This window comes from Myotis brandtii, unplaced genomic scaffold (genome assembly GCF_000412655.1).
Source record: "Myotis brandtii unplaced genomic scaffold, ASM41265v1 scaffold520, whole genome shotgun sequence".
Taxonomy (NCBI): Eukaryota; Metazoa; Chordata; class Mammalia; order Chiroptera; family Vespertilionidae; genus Myotis; species Myotis brandtii.
In genome coordinates this window covers 1,349,512-1,369,552 of record NW_005369827.1, presented here as the reverse complement: position 1 = coordinate 1,369,552, position 20,041 = coordinate 1,349,512, and the positions used below count along the sequence as shown (strand labels likewise).

Below are 20,041 nucleotides of genomic sequence, written 5' to 3'. Positions count from 1 at the left end.
AAAAAAAAAAAATTAAGAAAAAATAATGGGAATATTTCAGTGATTTGGATTGTGCTCACAGCATCCTACTCAGCATGCTAGAAAAATTCCTGTGGGACTAAGATCCTAAGAGAAGGAATTTCTTGTGTAATAGAAGTGGGTGCCACTGGTAGGAGCTGTGGGAACTTCTTTCCTTTATCACTGAGTACCCGAATGGTCAAGAACATGCTTTAACATAAGGGTCACTGGTTCACTTCCTCCTTACGGTCTTGTGAATGAGATCAGAATGCAGAAGTCCATTAGCCAAGATTCTCTCTCCACTGACAATGACTGAAAAAACACTGCCAACGTATGATTCTCAGACTGGCTTGTTTTCTGTTTCCATGGCTGACCAACCCTCTTCTTTCTGACTCATCCCTCTTCATGTAAACACAAGCTCTCGGGAGATAGCTCTCTAAGTCGCCTTCATGTATTAGGCTACCCTGGCTGAGCCTTAGTGGTACAAGCCCACCCAAAATCACCTTCAAGATACAATAGTAAGTCATGTTGACCAATGTCACCCCAATAAATTTAAATTAAAAAAAAAGATACAGCCCTCGCTGGTTTGGCTCAGTGGATAGAGCGTCTGCCTGCGGACAGAAGGGTCCTTGGTTCGATTCCGGTCAAGGGCACATGCCCGGGTTGCAGGCTTGATCCAGGTGTGGGGTGTGCAGGAGGCAACCGATCAATGATTCTCTCTCATCATTGATGTTTCTACTGGTATCTCTCTCTCCCTCTCCCTCCATGTCTGGCCCTGGCTGGTTTGGCTCAGCGGATAGAGCGTCTGCCTGTGGACTGAAGGGTCCTGCCTTGGTTCGATTCCGATCAAGGGCACATGCCCGGGTTGCAGGCTTGATCCAGGTGTGGGGTGTGCAGGAGGCAACCGATCAATGATTCTCTCTCATCATTGATGTTTCTACTGGTATCTCTCTCTCCCTCTCCCTTCCTCTCTGAAATCAATAAAAACATATTTAAAAATAAATAAATAAATAAAAAGATACAATAGTAAAACTCCAAAAGGAACCACCCTGCACATCAGCATTAGCCAACCTTCTTAAATCCATAATCCCACCATGAACTGAAGTGCACCAGAAAAATCATCCCTTCACCTCATTCCATCTTCCTCTAACCACTTGTCCATTATGCCTGTACCTTGTATCACTCACCTACGCCATGCAGACTCCATCAGAACTTTACTTTCTACGCTATCATCCCCAAAGGGTTTACCTACTAAGGTTAAATTTGAAAACCTCCCAGTGAACTCTTCAGTGCTCCATTTCCCATGAGGCTTTAAGAGCATAGCCCTAGGGTGTGCGTGTGTGTGTGTGTGTGTGTGTGTGTGTGTGCGCGCACACGCGCGCACGAGCACAGTCAGGCACTAGAAGAGTGAGACTCATACTTGCTATTTTTCTAAAATAAGGTCCCAAAAACTTCACTGTCATAGAGTCAATTATCAGTGGGTAAACTATGTCCCCTTTTTTTGCATCACTGGGCACCTATGAGATGAGGGGCTTCCTTGTTCTATCACATGGAAGTCTGTTGTCTGGTCCTGCGATAATATTCCAGTGTCTTCTTAAATATGAGTCATCATCACTGCTACTGAAAGCATCTGATCTCCCCCCAGCACAATTCTTGATCTGGGATCATCAAGAGGCCCAGCTCAGAGAAACCCTCCCCACGGGGAGACGGGGAGACGGCAAAGGAAGCCGCTCCCTCACCCCTCAGCAGCAGCTGCCCTCCCTGCGGATAAGGCTCCCTGCAAGAGAGTCTGAGAGGTTGTTGAGAATGTTTTCCTGCGCCCCCATGGGGACAGTCTCATTCCGTGGGTCTGGGAAGAGCCATGGAAACGATTTTTAAAGCACTGGGATGACTCAGAAGCAGGGTCAGATTGGAGAAGCACTGTTATACAGCTACGCACAGCTTTCTCAGACAGCTTTTCATTTCACCTTCACAGTCTGGGAAGTAAGGATTATTATATTATTATCCTCATTTCACATGTGGAGCAGCTTTGGCACACACACACAAAAACACAATCAGCTCAGACAAAACAAAACAAAATCTCTCTCCACTGTCTTTTATCTAGTATAAACAAAGCAATAGAACTACCAGAGTTGATTAGCTCATAAATAATCATTTATGACTTGGCTGTTTTCAAAACCTCTTTTGGTCTTGGTACCAACTATATAAGAACCTAATAAAACTCTCTGAAGACATCAACCAATATTTTCTTCATCACTTCATTTTTGCCATTTAAAATAATATTGAAGATACTTAAGAGATATAACAACCATGTAATGAACTTTGTTTTTTTGGTGTTTTTTTAAAATATATTTTTATTGATTTCAGAGAGGAAGGGAGAGGAATAGAGAGATAGAAACATCAATGATGAGAGAGAATCAATTGGCTGCCCTGCACATCCCCCACTGGGTCTTGAGCCTGCAACCCGGGCATGTGCCCTGATTGAGAATTGAACCATGACTTCCTGGTTCATAGGTTGATGCTCAACCACTGAGCCATGCCAACTGGGTATAATGGATGGACTTTGGATACTGAATTCAATTATGAAAATATATTTTTGACACAATAAGGAAAATATGAGTATGGATTGGGTATTAGAAGATTCCAAAGGATTACTGCCAGTTTTATTAGGTGGGATAATGGCAGCATGACTGTGTGAGAAAAATACTCTTGATTTTAGAGATGCATAACATGTATGAGTGAAGTGACATGATGTCTGGGGCCTTACTTTAAACCATCCCAGCAAAGAAAAAAATAGATAAAACAAATATGGCAATACCTTGACAATTGCTAAATTTGGGTGATGGGCATATGGGGACTTTTAGATGTGTTCAAAATTTTTATTATAAAACAACTTTTTAAAAAATCAACAACCTCACTTCCCCCAAAGTGCCATTTCTCCCTTGTAAAGGCACATTCTCAATGCTTATAAAAAAAAAAAAAACAGCTTGCCTATAGCATAACTATATATCAGATATTCCCTGTATATCTGTTTTTTTCTAATCTGTTCTTCAAATAGTTGGGCTTTTTGTTTTTCTTTTTTAAATCATTGTTTTTTCTTTAACTAATGGCCATGGAATAGACTTCTAACAAACATTTGTTTATCTGAAATTCAAAATCTAACTGGCATTCTGGTTTTGGTTTTGGTTTTATTTTCTAGATCTGGCAACCCTAGACAAGGGGTTGGGGGAAACCCTAATCAGGAGTCAGGGTATCTGGGTTCGACTTCATCCCTTCCACTGGCCTTGGAACCAGGAGCAAGCTACTCACCTTCTCTGGGCATGCCTTTCACCATTCATAAAGCAAGAGGGCTTCATTCCAGCTCAAAATGCTATGAAGTGTGGCTACTACTCTTAGTCCGCAGATAGAAATACCTTTTAATCAAGTTCACCTAAGCAACCTCCTCTCTTCAATGGGATATTAAGAGGGAAATTCATTAAAGCAAATATTGTCTTCCCCACCCCCACCTCCAAACCCCAAGCATCAGGCTGAGAAGCCACGCCATCCACAGCATCATTTATTGAGCGCCTATGGGATCCCGGACCCTGGAGCAGGCACAAGCATTTTATCCTCACAACAATCCCACATGGTAGAGACTATCATCCCCATGCTACAGATGCAACGATTGAGACCCAGAGAAATCAAATAACTCACCCCTGGCTCACTTCAAAGCCCTGAACTTTACACGCAGGGAGGACTGGGCACTGGAAGGCAGAACAAAACTGGTGGGCAGCTTCTAGCTCTTAAGTCAGGCCTTTTGGTTTTTCTCTTGTGACTGAATCCTCACCACACTGGGCATATTTATGTGAAAATACAAATACAGTGGGTTTCAAAACTGCAAAGGAAGCAGAATTTCCAACTACTGATTGGCTCTCTTCTCATCTATGGATATTTATCGATTTACTCTATTAATAAGCCAGCTTTTATTGATTGCTTCCTAGATGCACAGCACTTACACCAGACACTGGACAGGAGTCCCTGTTCCCCTGGAATCTAGCCTATTGTGGAGACAAGATACGGGTGCTTGAGTCGGACAACTAAAAGTAAAGACATTGGGTACATCTAAGTACTTAACTAGGTAGACCAAAGAGTGAAAACAGGCCAGAAACACATTAGAATATAAAGAGGATGGAGGTGTACATGGGCAGGGGGCCCTGTAAAGAACTTGGGGAGGAAGCAGGACTTCAACTAGACTGTGAAGGGAAGGATTTGAAAAGGTTGGAGAGGAAGAAAAAGGTCTTCCAGGCAAGAGGAACCACCTAAGAGTTCCCTTAGGAAGTGACTTAGACCGGAGTCTTGAGGGGAAAAGGAATTTGAAGGGTAACAAGAGAGGGAGCTGAACATGCAAAAGCAGAGGACTGAGAGCGAAGATGTGTTTAGGGATCAAGTAGATCAGTGTGACTGGACCCCAGACTTCAGCTGAGGAAATGGTAGGGAGTGAGAATGAGAAGTTGAACCTCGTGTCTGTAAGAAATTGGAAGCTACTGAAGATTTGGTGTAGGGTGATAAGCTCAAATTTATATTTGAGGGGAATTGGTCCAGCTGTAAAACATACGTTACGTATAACGATATCTGTTCCACTCAATCTAAAATATATGTAGATTGAGAGCCAAGTGTACTAATATACAAAGATGAATAGGGCACAGTTCCCACTCTTAAGAAGTTCACAATCTAACAAGAAAAGACCACTGTTACAAGAGGGAAGGAGTTATTCATTACTTTAATTAATGACACTTATCTGTAGTAGTCATTGTTAGTTTTCTACTCAATATCTGTGTCATTAGTAATAGAATCTAATTTTGTTTGAATGACAATGTGCAAAACCTTAGAAAAAAGATCCTGCTTGGTCTGGGTCACCATTTCTCAACCTTTTTTTTTTTTTCATTATCACACCTTTAAGAGCCTTTTTAGACACATTTTTCATAATCACCCCACACATGAAATTTTAATACCATAAACTACATGTCTGTTTATGTATTGCATGTACAGCTGTGCTTTATACATAAAAAGAGTAGGATTTTTCTTCTGCCTTTACCGCCACCCAGATAATATTCTCCCCCTCCAGGGTGACAGTGGCACCATCCCACCCTCTGCCCACCACCCACCTGAACCCCATCCCTACCCCATTCTTCGCCCTCCCTCCTGTTAAGAACCCATGCTCTAAAGCAATTATAACCATTCTGTTTCCTGTTCCCCACCTTCCTTGAAGCTGGGATGGCCATATAACTCAGCTGTAGCAATGACCCAGAAGCTGGTAACTGTTTTTTGGAGGTCTCTGGAGAAACCCTGTTTTCCTAGAAAAAGCTACAGCCACTGCTGTGTCAGCTTCCTTTCCACCTTTACCCAACTCTGCACCTCTCCATGGAGGCACAGGCTCAAAGCTGCAGCAGCCCTCTCGGAACCATCAGGAAAGCCCAGAGAAGTGCAGAGACAGTATCATTGAGCAACTGAACCAGTGACAGAAACACAGTCCTTCAGACTTCTCGTTATGGGAGAAGTGAATGTGGGTTTTTTTTAAAGTTGCTGTTATTCAGGTGTTGTACAAACATTGCTCACTGATATAATGCCTCACGCACAATAGCTGCCTGACGTGGCCGTGAATTCTCTTTAAACCAAAACCAGAGAGAAGCACGTGCAAAAACAAAATATGTAATCAGGAATATGACACAAATGCAACAGGAAAGTTTACTCATATTTAAGAGGAAAACTTTCCCCTGCACTAACTTAATCAAACTTTCAACTAATTTTAAAATACTCCAGCTAATATTTGGCTTTTGAAACTAAGAAATGTTTAGATATATGATATTACTGTGTAGAAAATGGCCACGAAAGGCTACAAGGTAATTTTCTTCTTTATATCAAAATGAATGCATTTATGAAAGGCATAGTAGTTATGTCTTTCAAAATATTTGAAAGTCAATTATTTCTAAATTAAATATTTAAGATGCATAAGGAATATGTGCTTGTTAAAGGACCCCCTTTAGGAAGGTTTTTCACATGTTAAATCGTTTAAGTAATCGTCTATATTAAAGTTTTAATTTTTATTAAATTGAATGTCCTATATTTTACTTAAATTCTGATACTAACTAAAGCTAATTCTCTCTTATTTTAAAAACATAAACCACTGACATACTATTTAATAACACCAACATCTCTCATTAAAAGTGATTTTCTATGGCTTATCAAGGTTCAAGATAAAAGAAACTCCAAATCCCTCTAAAGCTAAAGATCCTCTAAATCTTAAAAGACAAAATTTAATTATAGGCTTAGGGACTTCAAAGCATTAGGTTTCCTTCAAAATGTCAAAATAATCTTCATAGCAAAATTATTTAACTAATTTCATTATTAACCTCACATCATTAAATGACTTTCTTTTAAGAAGAATTTTTGGCCTTTTTTATTATAAAAATAATATATGTTATTTATAGAAAATACAGGAAAAAATAAAATCATTTTAAAATCATATTTAATCTTATACATTAGATGATAACTTTTAACATTGGCTTATCTATTTTCATATTCTATTTCATGTATAAAATATACATAGGTCTTCTTAAACAAAAATATATATAATTGTATATGCTAATTTTTTACTTATCATATTTTAATGAATATTTAATAAGTTGACATTTAATGTATTTAACTTTACCTTTCTGTTGGACATTTTAGATTTTTTTTAAAAAAATGAAAGGAAACCACTGCATTGAAAAGCTTTGCATTTATAATAAAACTAGTGACCCGGTGCATGAAATTCATGCACATTAAAAGGGAATTAGCCCTAACCGGTTTGGCTCAGTGGATAGAGTGTCAGCCTGCAGACTCAAGGGTCCCAGGTTTGATTCCAGTCAAGGGCATGTACCTTGGTTGCGGGCACATCCCCAGTAGGGAGTGTGCAGGAGGCAGCTGATCGATGTTTCTCTCTCATCGATGTTTCTAACTCTCAATCCCTCTCCCTTCCTCTCTGTAAAAAATCAATAAAATATATTTTTTTAAAAAAGGAATTAATTAGAGGAAATATTTTAATATTGCTAGTTGCCCTTTCTCTATAATAGAAGTGTCAGAGATTAAAGAAAATTAGTAAAATGTATATGAAAATAATATATAAATTTATTATAATAAACAATAACAGCCTCACGTCCCCCAGCCTAGCCGCACACGCAGTCCCGCCCACCTGCGCCTGTCATGCACGTAGCCTCCTGCTGATTGGTCATTACAGCATGAGGGCGTCACAACTATTTGTATATTAGCCTTTTATTATATAGGATACCTCTTATTATTTTCTTAAGAATAATCCTCATTTACTCACATGTGGGATATAAAACAAAAAGCAACAAATTAAGAAACAAAACTAACAAACTCATAGATACAGACAACAGAATGGTGGTTACAGAGGGGGGGGCGGTGAGAGGACAAAGAGTAAAGGGACGCAAACATATGGTGACAAACATATGGTGAGCACACAATGGCATATACAGATGTTATATTAGAAATTGAACACTTGAAATTCATATAATGTTATTCAATGTTACCCCAATAAATTTAATTTTAAAAATTGTATATGATTTAAACTCTAAAACATACACAAAAGGTAGAAATAATACATATATAAAATCCATTTGTTCACTGTCCAGCTTCAACAATTATCAACTCACATCTGATCTTGTTTTACCTCCCTCTGCTCAATTCCCCCATCTTGCCTCTTTCCAACCCCTGATTATGTTGAAAAAAATGTCATACATGTATCATTTAATGTGTAGATATTTCAATATGTACCTCTAAAAGACTCCTTTTTCAACATAGCCTCAAAGCATTATAATTTATGGTATAAAATTTCCATTTTTATGTAACTTTAATCTTTTCCTTACTTATATTAGCATTTTATAAAACATTCTCTTATTTTGTTCTAGGATTTTAGTACACAACCTTTGTAGAACGTTTTTAAAATACAAATGAAGAAAAAAAACAGCTAAATCTTATAACTCAAACATATTATAGTATAGAATACATTCTGGAAATGTTTTTAAATTTATTTTTACAAAATTAAATCATATTATTTTGTAACTTGATATTTTATTGTAAATGTCATTTCAGGTCAATTAATATTGACTGATGTTATTTTCTAAAGGTGTATAATATTCTATTGTAAAACTATACCATAATTTATTTTACTCAATGCCTTATGCTAAATATTTAGATTGAGTAAAATATTTTCCTAATGTAGTAATTAATTAAATAAATATTAAATTCCTATAGTATGCCAGACACTATATTTGGCACTGAAGACACAAAGGTGAAACACACACATACACATAGAATCATTCTTAGAAGTGGTCAAAGGCTATGAACATTTTAAGGTTATTCACTCATCCTGCCCAAATACTTGCAATTTTTCTGAAAAGAGGCCTTCCTAAAGCCATCCAAAATAATTTAAAATAATAACTTAGAACAGAGTATATTAAGTGGCAAGAACAAGGGACCATTCAACTCTTTTTAAGACTGGCTGGTGATACTGTTTATAAATTGTACTTTAGCTAATATTTTCTAGAAAAAGAAAAAAACTTGATAGTAATTTTAAAGATCCTGATAAGACTCTAGAAGACTGTGAAGGTAACTGAATTTGTTGTATTATTCATCCGGTTGTTTAACTTAGTAATTAGTTTGTTAAAGATCCAGTATTTAAGAATTATTAAGCCCTCTCAAAATTGGCAAAGAAATGAAAAGTAATTATAATTGGTACATAAAATAATGAGCTACCTGTTGAGAAAGAAAACCAGTCATGGTCAAATATATAAAGGAAGAAGCACTAACATTTTAATTCCAATTAGCGTGAGTAAGTGTAGGAAACTTGAAGAAGCCTGATAAATTTCAGTTCTTCAGAGAAAGGGCTGGTAAATCCGGGGAAGCTGTCAGATTATGTAACTTCATGAGATTGGTTGGCCACAGTGAACATGAACTTGGGCTGAAAACACTGGTGATTTTTTTATTTCGTGAGTACAAATTGCACAATTTAGTTTTTTAACTGAAAACCACAAGACTCTGGCCCCTATTGGCAGAGAAACTTCTATTTTCCCTTCCACATATGTGTGTTGGGTCTTCCCTGCATGGCATGTAAAATGGGCAGACCTTGGGGAAATCCAAAACTATGGGTTTGGGTTTTGAACTTTTGATCCAGGTTTTATGCAGAACTCCTCATGAAAACACTGTCCATGTATTTTCATGGCTTTAGAATTGAACAGAAACATTGCCACAATCTACATTTTGAAATTGCTTTTCCTGAAATGTGGAGGATTAAAAAGAAAAAGAAAAGATAGCTATAGGACTCATAAAAGGTACCATGGTTGCCCTTTGTTAATCAAGTGATCCTTTTAAGCATCAGCTGTACTTCTATTACATTAGGTCGTCCCATTCACCAAAAGGTTGCCAGTTCGATTCCCAGTCAGGGCTCATGCCTGGGTTGTGGGCTCGATTCCAGACTTTCACATCAATGTTTCTCTCTCTCTCTCTCTCTCTCTCTCTCTCTCTCTCCCCCCTCCTTTCCTCCCTCTCAAAATATCAATAAAAATCTTGTTTAAGCATTTAATGATTTATAAATAAAGTATATACATGTATATCTAAATTAAAAGGCATATGCCACATTTGCTACAATGTACATGTATTACTATTACATTTTTAAATTCAAGATTATTACAGAAATTTCTCTGATCTTACCAGGTATTCTGTGTGAAGGAATATAGTGACAATATTATTTTAGCAGATGTAGGAAACTGTGGTACTGTCAATATGTAAGGTTTCTCTACCTTTTCCCCTCCTATTTCCTGTATAAATGTCCAACACCCGCTTCTAGTCCCTCATCACAACCAGAGGAAGAAAGAGAGAGACTACAATAAAAATTTCAGGAGGTTACTACCCAAAGATACCAGAACTTGAGGAAAATTGAGCAGGATTTCTAGGCCCTCTAAGGGCTTTTGTAGTTGATGGCAGTAGTTTTACGTTACTTAAATTTGAGTCAAAATACGTGGCTTTCATTTTACTGGTTAGAATAATCACAGGCATTCTTACACCGCTCAGTCACGGCTGAGATCGTTTTTAGCTCACATGGGGACAAGGACCAACAGAATTTTTTCTGGCAACTGAGGAAAAGGCTCATGAAGAGATGTGCATTTATTTAGAAGTGCTCGGGAAGGCAGCAGCTGGAATAACAGTGGGGAAAGCAAAGGAAAAGTAGGGATCTTGCCCCAAAGAAAGGATCCTCTGAAAGCAAGGAAACGCACCAAGGGAGAGATGCATGCCCGTCAGTTCCCTGCACAGTCACTGGGTTACCCTGTGGAATGACAAAGCAGGAGACGCTGTCTCCAGGAGACAAGAGGGGTAGAGAGTTTGCTGCTGGCCTTTGGTGTACATGGAATACTTCTGCTTTGTGGACTGTAACTGAGGAGTCTATGAATCCTAAAATGCATTGAAAAAGCCCTTGACGGTGTGGCTTAGGTGGTTGGAGCATCGTCCTGTACACAAAAGGTTACAGGTTTGATTCCCCATCAGGGCACATACCCAGGTTGTGGCTTCGATCCCCAGTTGGGGCACATATGGAAAGCAGCCGATCAATATTTCACTCTCACATCTGTTTCTCTCTCTCCCTCCCCCTCTCCCTCTCCCTTCCTCTCTCTCTCTCTCTAAAATCAATAAAAGCATGTCCTCGGGTAAGGATTACAAAATAAATAAAATGCATTGAAAAATACATTGAAAGTATTTTATGTATTTTTTTACTTGAAGTTGGCAGGAGACCTAGTCAGGGCGTACAATAATTAAAATGGTTGTAGAAGTTGAGGTGCTCTAATTACTTGAGTATATTTGTTATAGATTTTCCTTTTCTGCCTCAAAGAAAGATTTATAATTCTCATGTTATGCCAGACCAAGAGAAGCCTGAATCATATTTTGCAATTTATTTAGCCAATTGCACATACTTTTTCTCTGGAGGGTTGAAGATGGGGTACAATTTCATCCTTTTTATCTCCCCACTCTAGGACTATGACACATTAACAGGCTCTTATCGATTTCAACAGAGTTGGCTAATTTCAACAGCCGGGTTTGGGGTACATCCTACCTCGAGTGAGCCCTTATCAGTCCAAGTGGACAGGAGATTAACAAGGCGTGAGCTTTCAGCCGGAAACACCCAGTTTCCCACCTTGCAAGTCAGGTACCCACTAACAGAAGATGGCTAGCTGGGCTTCCGTGGTCTAAAGGCCACACAGGAAAAGGACTATCTTCAAAGTCATCAGGGCCCAAGCAGATGTTCAGCTTCAGATAGGAAAACCTACATTGCACACTCAGAAGCAAGAGCTTTCCACACTGTCGAAAGCCTTCCGCCTCTAAAAGCAGCCTGGCTGGGTCTCCGGGACTGGATGAGGGGTGTCAGCCGGCCCCGGGCCACGCTGCACTCTGGAGGTGGCCAGGTTGGTATTTGCAACCTGTGTCCATTTCCTGTGCCATCCAGGTACCGCAGGACAGTACACGAGCCATTAAAGTAGAATCGTGAGAGACAGCTTTCCCCAAGAGGACCTGACCCTGCCTTAACATAAGAGAATTCAGAATCAAGGACTGAACACAGCCCCCGTGTCTACCCAAAGGAATGAACCAACACTATGAAACATAAGCCATCCTGTTCTCATCTTGGCCATCAACTGAAGAGTCAGCCTTTCTCTTAAGCAGCTAACTCCGACACCGGCAATAACCAGAACTTTTTCATTCTCTGCACGGCCTCTCGGGTGTACTGACAGCCTCCATGCAGGAGTTACTAATATGAGGCCTCTGGACTGGTGGGAGCCCACGGATGGGTTTTAGAGGGTCCCTAAATCCCCTAAAAATTATAAATGTGCATGTTCCAGTATTTGTGCTTTTTCTCAAGGAGAAGGTCTCTGGTTCTCATGGGATTCTCAGAGGAATTTGTGACCAGAAAAGAGATTAGGAAACTACTCCAAGTGTAAATCAATCAGTTCATGAACAACCCTGGTAAGTGGGGAACAGGACAGTCAGCAGGTGCTTGAGGAAGGCGTCAGACCCTTGCCAACCTAACAGACCCTGAGCTGCACCTCCAGGGCTAAAGAATGCTTTATTTCTCCTTGATTCGTCATGCCACAGCCCATGAGACTAGTGACCCTGATGATAGGAAATCTGAAAACTTTCTTAAAGTAGAAGAATCATCTTCAGTGTATAGTTGAACAATTCCAAATATAAAAGGCTGTTTGAGAGCTCGTTACTATCTAAAGTTCTCCTGAAGCCCGTGTCTCAGCACCATGGCTTCTGCCACAGCAAAGTCCTGTACTTTCGTTATGTTTATTTTGTGATGCATTGTTGTCATGGCAGACGTCTAATCTCTATATAAACTATATTTCCTCAACAATTAGACTTCCTTTTCTTTCCAAAATGTTTTCTGGACAAAGCACTGCATATTCCCCTCAAGTTCATTCTTAATTACCACCTCCCAGTGGTTTGCACTAGAATGCTTGTGGGTCCTAGATTCTCCCCTATCTCTCTGTTCTACCCGCTTGTAGTACCCTGTTCGGTTGGTCGAAATGCCTGTTTAACTGTGTAAGGAAATTTTGTGGTATGAACGATATGAAACTACTACCTTCAGTGCTTCTCAAAGTGTGACCTGCTGACCATCTGTGTCAGAATCTTTATGGGGTGGGAGGGCTTGTTAAAAATGTTAATTCCTGACAACTCCCAGACCAATTGGATCAGAATCCGTGGAGGTGGAACCTAGGAAGCTGCATTTGTTAACATGCTCACCTCCACCCCCGGCCCCTCCATCCAGAGGAGTTTAAAACACACTACAATCTGAGAACTCATGATTTAAAGCAGCAGTTCTCAACCTGTGGGTCGTGACCCCTTTGGGGGTCGAACGACCCTTTCACAGGGGTTGCCTAAGACCATCGGAAAACACATATATAATTACATGTTGTTTTTGTGATTCATCACTATGCTTTAATTATGTTCAATTTGTAACAATGAAAATACATCCTGCATATCAGATGTTTACATTACGATTCATAACAGTAGCAAAATTACAGTTATGAAGTAGCAACGAAAATAATTTTATGGTTGGGGGTCACCACAACATGAGGAACTGTATTAAAGGGTCACGGCATTAGGAAGGTTGAGAACCACTGATTTAAAGCAACCATTTCCTCTCTGGTCTGAGCCCTAGTGTTTTCAGACCTACGTGAAACTATTTTCACATCCATCTTGCTCATCTCTAAGATCAGCATTTCCCTGTCTTTTCCTAAGAAATGTTCTCTCTCTCTCTCTCTCTCTCTCTCTCTCTCTCTCCCTCTCTCTCCTTGCCAGTAGCTCTTCTGTGAGCTATTTCTTAGCCTCTGCAGTCCACCATGGCAAATCCTCAGCACCCAACTAGTCACTTCCTCCTCCTTCCTGAGCTACCTTCAAGAAACCCTGGGCATCTATCATCCCAGGCTGCCTGGTTCCAGACTCCCTCCACTACACCTTGCCCAGGATCCACACACAGAACATATTCGTTTATCAAAGGCAGGCCCCCATCTGGTCCACAAAACTCGTAGCTTTCCTCTTAATTATTAAAACTACTTCAGATCACTTATACACAGACTTTCTCCACATATCAAGTAAATGAAGTAAAAACAAAATTCTACTATTTTGCCATTCTAACACACCAAATGCTTTCATTTTTTATCCTCACAGTTAATCCTCATTCATAATGAAACCAGAATGTAAGTGAAAATTTAACCTGCTTTTCTAATTCAACACCATATCAAATATATTTTCCTGACTACTGTAACTATGACCTTTCATTACTACAAAGTATTCCATGAAATTAATGCTCCCAGAATCTCAACACTTATTTAGGTTACCCTCATATTCTGCTGTTATAAATGATAATACACCGAATGTGTTCACACCTGTTATTTTCTCCTTCTCTGAATTATTTATTTAGAGTAAATTCCCAGAGATAGAATTAATGGATCAAAGCATATGAGTATTTCAGTGGCTCTTGACACATATTGCCAAGTTGCCATACTGTATTTGCATTTTATCTGATTCCTTGGTGGTATGCTGATAAATGTTTAATAGGCACTCCAAAAAAAAAATGTGCCTGATTTATAGTGTCTGCCAATTTCCATGGTGTAGACCAGTGATGGCGAACCTTTTGAGCTCAGCGTGTCAGCATTTTGAAAATCCCTAACTTAACTCTGGGGCCGTGTCACATATAGAAATTTTTTGATATTTGCAACCATAGTAAAACAAAGACATATTTTTGATATTTATTTTATATAGTTAAATGCCATTTAACAAAGAAAAATCAACCAAAAAAATGAGTTCGCGTGTCACCTCTGACACGCGTGTCATAGGTTCACCATCACTGGTGTAGACACTTCTACCATGACCAGTTTCAAGCTAACATTACATCACTGAATGCAAAATTGGAAAGAGAAGCTCTGTAGGTAGCACCATTATATAATATTTCTATCCTACAACTAAATTGGAGCAAATAATGTTAAGAGCATAGATAATAGCAAAAGGTAGTAAATAATTAGGAAGTAGTGAGTTTTGAGTACTTATCACCTTTATCTTTTTTTTATCCTCACTCAAGGACGTGCTTATTGATTTTTAGAAAGAGGGGAAAGGAGAGAGAGAGAGAGAGACATCAATTGGTTGCCTTCCCATACTTTCCCCAACCAGGGATCAAACCTGCAACCTAGGTATGTACCCTGACCAGGAACCGAACCCATAACCGTTCTTTCCATGTACACGTTGACTCTCCAATCAACTGAGCCACACCAACCAGGGCTACCACATTTATTTTTAACATAACTTACTTAACAAAGTTATATAATTTAAGTTTAATGGTGAATGTATTTAACAGCCAGCTTGAAAATATTCTGGAAATTTTACAATCAACTCTTGCGAACAAGTACAAGCAGGCTCCTGCACATCACTGCCGATGTCTCACTTGATATTTTGCAAGGGCATGTCTTCCCTTTCTCCTTTTTCACTGAAGCCACTGAATATTCACCTTATTCCCATCTGTGTCACAAACAATAACCATGCTTTTAGGTTAGCAGATTATGTAAGTGCAAAATGAATAAAACATAATGCAAATAAAAGTTAGAGAAGAAGGCCTATCTGGGTCACCCTCCCCAGTTTGGACAATACTCTCGTCTTACTAGCCTTTTCCCATGGGGTCACCTATAAAAATGACTCAGTCATGTATTTACTCGAACAATGGCTGAATGGATGACTCTACGTAGTTCTCGTGGCAAATGTGATGAGAGCCGTATTACATGTTTCTTAACCACTCTCTTCCTGGGTATTCTTTTCTATGAAATGGGGAAGAGGTCACTGCCGACTTCAGGTTTACCAGAAACTAAGTGTAGAGATAAGAAGCCTCCCACTAATGCTCTAAGAAACAACTGAGCTCTCCGTCATGTTTTGCAGTTCTCTCCCAAAAGTGATTCATTCGTATTCTGTTTCACTGGAAAAGAGAAACTGGGAGGGTGATTTGACACTTTCACCACTGAAAGCGAATTCCTTTCTTTGGATCCTCTCTGGGTAATAATAAAGAGCCTCTATATGCATAAAACACCTGAGAATTTTTTCATTAAATTTATTAGGGTGACATTGGTTAATAAAATTATGTAGATTTCAGGGGTACTGGAAGCAGCCCAAGTGCCCATCAGTAGATGAGCGGATAAAAAACCTGTGGTACATTTACACAATGGAACACTACTTGGCCATAAAAAAGGAGGAAACCTGACCTTTTGGGACAGCATGGATGAACCCGGAGAGTATTATGCTAAGTGAAATAAGCCAGTCAGAGAAAGACAAGTACCGTACGGTTTCATGTCTGTGTGAAACTAGTGAACACTTTAGAATTTCATAAGTGCTCCCTGCCTATGTGTGCTAAAATGTAAATGTGGCTGACAAAAACTTTACACATGCTCATACCCTTGGCTCAGTCATCCCACACCCAGGAACTCTCCTAAGAAACCAATTCAAAACAAAGGAAAATACTTTTGTATTAATCACAACAGAGGGAAGATCATTTTGCCGCATCTCAGCACTTACTCAACTTACCATCTTGGAGCTTGGGCCCTGGTAGGAGAGTTCTGGGTTAACGGCTCCCAACTGCTCATCTGTGTGTGGAACAGCCGCCTCCTAGTCGCCTGGGAGAAAGAGTTTGTATTTGTTATTACTCGGACTCCTGGACCCCACTCCAGGGCCGGTTGTGATACATGAGAACTGCTGTTTTTTAAAAGCTCCCCAAATGGTTTTAGGAATGACTTTTCTGGGCCAGAACCAGACAAATCAAATAGTCTCTGAACAGCTGTCCACATCAGGGGGACAGAATGATATCTTCTTATACAAAGCATCAACAAGTTGTTCAGGGTATTCAAGCAGCTGCGAGAGTCAAATGATTAAAGAGCTTGGAGGAGCCTTTTATCTGGCCTCCCCTGCACACACACACACACACACATTCTATTCACCGTTCATCTCTCACTGCCCACCCCAGCACCTAGTACTGCCATACGGCCTTCCAGCATGCTCCACTTTGGGTCCACCTCTTCCCATACACAAAACCCCAAACTTCCCTCTCTTATGTTATCAGCGGGGCTCTGGAAGGAAAACGATATTACTATTTGGCTAAAGTAATATGCATGTATAATTGAGAATCTCCTGCATAATGAACAGACAGGCCATATTTGCATTTTTAAAGGGGATTTACTAATCCAAAACAATCTCTAATCTGGAGAGTGGAACGGGAAAGCAGGGTGCTTCTTAATCTTGGCTTTCACTCAGACCCCAAGCATCGAGAACCTAAATGAGCACCTTGGGCGCTTATTGCAAAGCGGTCCCAACTCTTGAATAGAAATGGATTTTTAGCTATGCCTTGCTAGCATTAAAATTAAAGTACAATAAAATTAAATAATTTAACCTAAGCTGGCCCAGGTAGAAGAGTCTTCTGTGCCTCTATTCCAAGCACCTGTGTGATTCCACCCAGTGTATTCGGAGAGACGCAGCAGCCACAGATGCCCGAAATAACATGCAGTCACTCGGAGGGTCGTGTTATAGTCTGAGGATCTGATATGGAAAGGCTTCAAATATCAGTTTCTAATCCTTTCTGTTTTCCATATCCCTATGAACCAGGGGTGGGGAATGTCTGGCCTGAGGGCTAAATAAGGCCTTCAAAATCATTTGGTCTGGCCCTGCCATAGCATTAGGGGTGAGTTAATTAAATGTTTGACCAAATATAGCAGGCTACTTGTTAAGTTGAGAATTTTGTATGGCCCGTGAATGATGTTATAGATATCCAAATGGCCCTTAGCAGAAAAAAGGTTCCCCACCAGTCACTGTGCCATACCTGGTGCTCAAAAAATGTTAATTCCCAGCCTCTGCCCATCCGCCCCATGTACTTTACAGATATCTTATTCCCAGGCTAGGGACCACATCATCCTAGTGTCCCCAGTCAAGTCCTTAATAAGAATCATAATAGCTACATTTATTGGGAGTTAATGTTTGCCAGGCACTAGGCTAAATGCTTTACATATTTTTATTTTATCCCTAAAACAACCCTCTGAAGTAGGTCCTTTCAGTTATTATTATTACAACTACTTTACAGATGTTTTTAATCTGAGGATTGAAGAAGTTAATGAGTCCGAGTTTCCCATAGCTCCGAAGCAACAGCACTAGGCTTCAACACAGCGCAATCTGGCTCCAAAGTCTGAGTTCTTATTCACCATACTGTATTTTTGTTACTATGTGGACATGGGTATTTCATAGTCCAGGGGGGAAAGTGCTCTAAATCATTAGGAAAAGAGCAGCAGGAAGTCTCATTCAGACATGCAAAGAAAATTACATATTTCATGGAATTTTTGAACTGGCTTTGGAAGAATAGAGATTTGCTTGTAATCAGCCAACCCGTGTGTCCTCCCAAGAGGAAGGCTACTTTAATTACCAGCTGATTGGAGGGTCTCTTAAAAGGTAGTAACCAGAAACGGAGGTCTTACAAGTACCCCAAGCCACACAACCCTTTCTCCACATAAATGGCGTACTAAAGGAAGACAGCAGAGGACCAGTGGGGGACCACCGGTGCATAAATTAGCCCTGAGCGTGAAGAGGCAAGCATCTCCAGGCTTCCTCTTGCTCGGAATTGTCAGAGCTGAGAAAGCCCAGAAAGAGAAGCCTACGGACATGAGAAGAAAAATGCTGAATGGAGTCTATTCTTCTCAACGGCCTCTTAAGGTTCCCCATAACCTGCCTACACGTTAATTTCCCAAGCTTCTTTCCTGCCAATGCGTGAAACAGGCTCTCTGCCTTTCTCGGGCCAGTCTCCTCAGCTAGACTGGTCATCTGCTCGTCAACCTCACTTTCTAGCCTTTGCCTACACAGTCCTCCCAGTGTGAACTAACCTTCTTCTCCTTCCACTCAAATCTTATGTCTTTCCAAGGCCCACATCTTCCAGACTAGTCCAGTTTCAAATCCCCTTCTCAGAACTCTTACCGCCTATGCCATCCCATTCATCACTTAATTCCCATCTCATACTCTTCCTGAATTTTACTTCTTACACTGCTAGTGAATGATAAGGTCCTTCAAATATAAAGAATATAGACATTCTTTATATTCCTCGTACATCCTCCACAACCCCAGCTTAGAATTAACAATGGATTATCGACTACTTGTTGCTTACTTTGATGGCAGTTTTAATTTAATAAAGCACCTAAAACTAGTGATTTTCCAAATTTTATTTACTTACAACCCAGGCTACTGATGGGCACTTCACAGCATGTCTCCAAATCAAACCACCTCAAAAAATTAATTTAATTTAAAAATATATACTTATACATCATGTACGATTTTTAGAGAGAGGACTTCAGCATTGGCAGTACATGAAACAAAAAGCCTGGAATTCTAGATCCAAATCTACATCATTGGGATTTCGGTTCTGGTTCTTTTCTGAATTAGAAAATTTTAAAACTCGTATTTGCACAATTTAGGAAATCTTCAGATTTATTTCATCAAACGTAGGTTGGTATTTAAACTACCTTTTTTCATTGTTCAATTACAGTTGACATACAATATTTTATTAGTTTCAGGGATACAATATAGACATTATATAACTAATGAAGTCATCATCCCAATAAGGCTAGTACCCATCTGACACTATACTAAACTATCCCATTACCAAAAGCCAGCTATTATAATATTTAATGTTTCAAAAACTATATGCATCTTGTTAGGACTTGGGTGGGGGGCAGGGGTAGTTGGCTATCAAAGCAACGCGCCTTTCTCCCATGTCATTCCATATTTTACATCAGGTAGAACAGGATAATCACTGTGTTTAGCTTAGAGTAAAAGCTAAATAAAATTAGAAAGATTTCTTTTGACACCGAAGGAATATTTTTAAAGAAGCAAAAGTCTTACCTGTTGTAGGATTTCTTGACACCAAAATGACTGACTCCGGAAGTCAACGTTGTTGGGTGCAGGTAAAGAAAAACAAAAGCAGCCAGGCCCTTTCCCTGTTAGGATTTCCTTCTGAGATCAGCCTTTCCTTCCTCCCCAAGACTACAGCTGATTCACACTGGAAGAACTAAAAATGCCAGCGTCGGGCTGGTAAACCTTCCAACCCAAGACGCTGGGTGGAGTGTGCGTGGTGACTGAGGCAGCAGGAGCCGTCCGAATGTGACAAAAGAGGTTAGCAAGTTCCTGTGCCCGAGTCAGTTTCCTGTAACCGGCTTCTCCGAAGAAGGGGTACATGCGTGTGGGTTTCAGGGTGTGTGCACGTGCGTTTCTCTCCATGACAATACGAAAACTTCCCCAGATCAGAGGCAGAATAAGACCCTTGCCGCATGGCTGGATTCGTGTGTCATTTGTCAACCCTCCCGGGACCATTTTTTCTGCCCTGTCCCTCCATTTCCCACCAGCACGTCGCCCACATAGAGCAGGAAAGGAAGAGTGAAACACCGAGATGATTCCT

At 40.0% G+C, this 20,041-nt stretch overlaps 1 protein-coding gene across 3 annotated transcripts in view; it reads right to left on the bottom strand.

Annotated features, from left to right (window-relative positions):
• The window catches only part of RHOH (ras homolog family member H), a 42,582-nt gene extending 22,851 nt beyond the window's left edge, over nucleotides 1–19,731 (bottom strand). Inside the window, exons 1-3 of one of the 3 annotated variants that reach the window (XM_014548724.1) lie at nucleotides 19,489–19,731; nucleotides 16,144–16,232; nucleotides 15,428–15,541 (exon numbers count right to left, since the gene is read on the bottom strand). The gene's annotated coding sequence lies outside the window, so the exon portion shown is untranslated. Of the gene's footprint in view, nucleotides 1–15,427; nucleotides 15,724–16,143; nucleotides 16,233–19,488 lie in introns of those variants that run through there. The other 2 variants (XM_014548723.1, XM_014548725.1) reach the window with 2 other exon arrangements.
• Between the last annotated feature and the right edge of the window lie 310 nt (nucleotides 19,732–20,041).